Source organism: Pollachius pollachius (assembly GCF_949987615.1).
Source record: "Pollachius pollachius genome assembly, chromosome: 5".
Classification (NCBI taxonomy): domain Eukaryota; kingdom Metazoa; phylum Chordata; class Actinopteri; order Gadiformes; family Gadidae; genus Pollachius; species Pollachius pollachius.
The window spans coordinates 3,488,431-3,490,930 of record NC_136938.1 but is presented as its reverse complement, the minus strand read 5'-3'; the positions used below and the strand labels follow the sequence as shown (position 1 = coordinate 3,490,930).

Here is a 2,500-nt window from a genome sequence, read left to right as displayed (position 1 = left end):
GCTCTGTCCACATGGACAGAGCGGGCGTATGTCAATCCTTTATGATCAGCAGCTGGTTTGCTTCTTGTTGCAGGACAGACAAACGTCCAGGGTCAAATCCACGAGACAGCTTTCCCTCTGAGTGTTTCATCAGCCTTTCGGTCTGCGGTGCTCCTCTCATCTATTTCCATAGAAGACTAATCAGAAATACTTAGAACCAAGTGTTCGACCACATTTAGTCTATTTTGCAATGACACCACATTCCTCAAAGGAGGGAAAAGGAGGATTTATCGTGTGCTTTTGGGGGAAAAACTCTTGGATCATCGCACAACAATTCGCCACATGCTACACACATTAGAGAGGAAGTGAGTCACAATGCTGAGCAGCAACAGAGTGAATGTTTTACAAACACACACACACACACGCACACACACACACACACACACACACACACACACACACACACACGCACATGCACGGGACAGACACACAGACACACTCCTCGCGGGTGAACCAGGAGTGGAAGGGGTCTGGATGGTGAAGGAGGGAACGGAGTGGCTCCCAGGTTCAACACAACATTTCCTTGTGTTTTGCTCTAGACTCCATGCAGAGCAGCCTTAAATCACTGAGCCCTCCCCCCCTCCCTCCCTCCCTCCCTCCCTCCCTCCCCTGGATGAATAATAAGCTATAAAGCGTCCTTGGGATGGAGCCCAGATGGGGGTTGGTGCTCTGACGCCGGGTCAATGACCAGGACCAGGGTGGACCAGGGTGGACCTGGGGTATCCAGAGGTACCACAGCGGTGAGGTGAGGTCAAGCTCCCCTACCCACGTCACCACCACTGAACAACGGGCCTCCATACACCACCTCCTCACCTTCAGGTCAGCAGCCTCTAAAGGCTGGAGCCTGCCCTCCGGTCGCTCCACCACCAGCACTGGGTCGCTACACCCGTCCAAACCCTCGGCTAATTCAAACTAAAATAACCCAGAACCACCGGAGCAGAAAGTGAGCTTGTGGTTCTCCGTCACTCAACAGGTTGGATTAATGAGGCAGTAGGCTGTTGGTGATATTGTTTTATGATCATCTGCACGGCGATGCCAAATAAAACACGTGATTCATAGGAACGCGTGTGAAGTCATTAGGCCGAGTATCAAATGTAACAGCAGCAACCACTTCACTCACACGGATACACATGCGCGCGCATACACACATCTGTGCACACACACTTACTATCTCACACAAACGGGGGAAGGCTGGAGTGGAGGTGAAGCACACTTGTTTGTTTACATGTTGGAACGTAGCTCGCATCACATTCAAGATGATGGTACTGGCATACAAGGCAGTCGATGGAACTGCCCCTGCCTACCTCCAAGCATTAGTAAAGCCACACACCCCAGCTCGATCCCTCCGCTCAACTACCTCAGCTGGACATCTGGTACCGCCATCGCTAAGAGCAAGCAAAGGTCGATCAGCGAAGTCACAACTTTTCTCTGTTTTGGGACCTCAGTGGTGAGACGAGCTCCCTACCGATGTCAGGACCGCAGAGTCGCTCACCAGCTTCCGCAAAAGACTCAAAACTCACCTGTTCAGAGTTCACCTCGACTCTGCATAGAAACCAATGCACAGCCACCATTGAACGTTGTACTTCCTGGCACTTGTACATTGCACTTATTCAAGGTACTTAATTGTGTAGCATCTACAGTAGCGGCTATCATTGCTTTACACAGGGAATGGGTTAGCCTAGCGATTGTAATACTTGCACTTGGTTCTATGAACATCTTTACTGTACCGACTGATTCAGGAACACAGACCGCCCCTCTCTGCTCCTCTCTGCTCCTCTCTGAGCTCCTCTCTGCTCCTCTCTGAGCTCTTCTCTGCTCCTCTCTGCTACTCTCTGCTCCTCTCTAATCCTCTCTGTTACTCTCTGCTCCTCTCTGCCCCTCTCTGCTCCTCTCTGCCCCTCTCTGCTCCTCTCTGCTCCTCTCTGCTACTCTCTGCTCCTCTCTGCCCCTCTCTGCTCCTCTCTGAGCTCTTCTCTGCTCTTCTCTGCTCCTCTCTGTTACTCTCTGCTCCTCTCTGCCCCTCTCTGCTCCTCTCTGCTCCTCTCTGTTACTCTCTGCTCCTCTCTGCTCCTCTCTGCCCGTCTCTGCTCCTCTCTGCTCCTCTCTGCTCCTCTCTGTTACTCTCTGCTCCTTTCTGCTCCTCTCTGTCTCCTCCTCCCTCTACTATCTCCATTTCCTCACCCAGTGATTGTCTCTCTGCATGTCTCTCTCCCTCAAAAGAGACGACTGGCTCCATCACGCGCACCGTCTCAGAAGGCCTGAGGAGGAATCCACCCTACTCCTCCACCTTTGTTCTTCCTGTTCTGAAGTTTATAATTCATTCCTTAAGTCCTCCTGGTAAGGCCAGACAGGGCATGGCTCCAACACAGAGAGGACCCTGCACGGTCACACACATAGTGCCGTGCGGGGCAGTCACACATCGAGGCCCCATACCCGTGACACTAACAAGGCCGACGGGACC

At 52.3% G+C, this 2,500-nt stretch overlaps 1 protein-coding gene across 1 annotated transcript in view; it reads right to left on the bottom strand.

The window, feature by feature from the left end:
* LOC307076309 (collagen and calcium-binding EGF domain-containing protein 1-like) overlaps positions 1-2,500 on the bottom strand; it is a 28,057-nt gene that overhangs the window by 7,248 nt on the left and 18,309 nt on the right. The window lies entirely within an intron of this gene.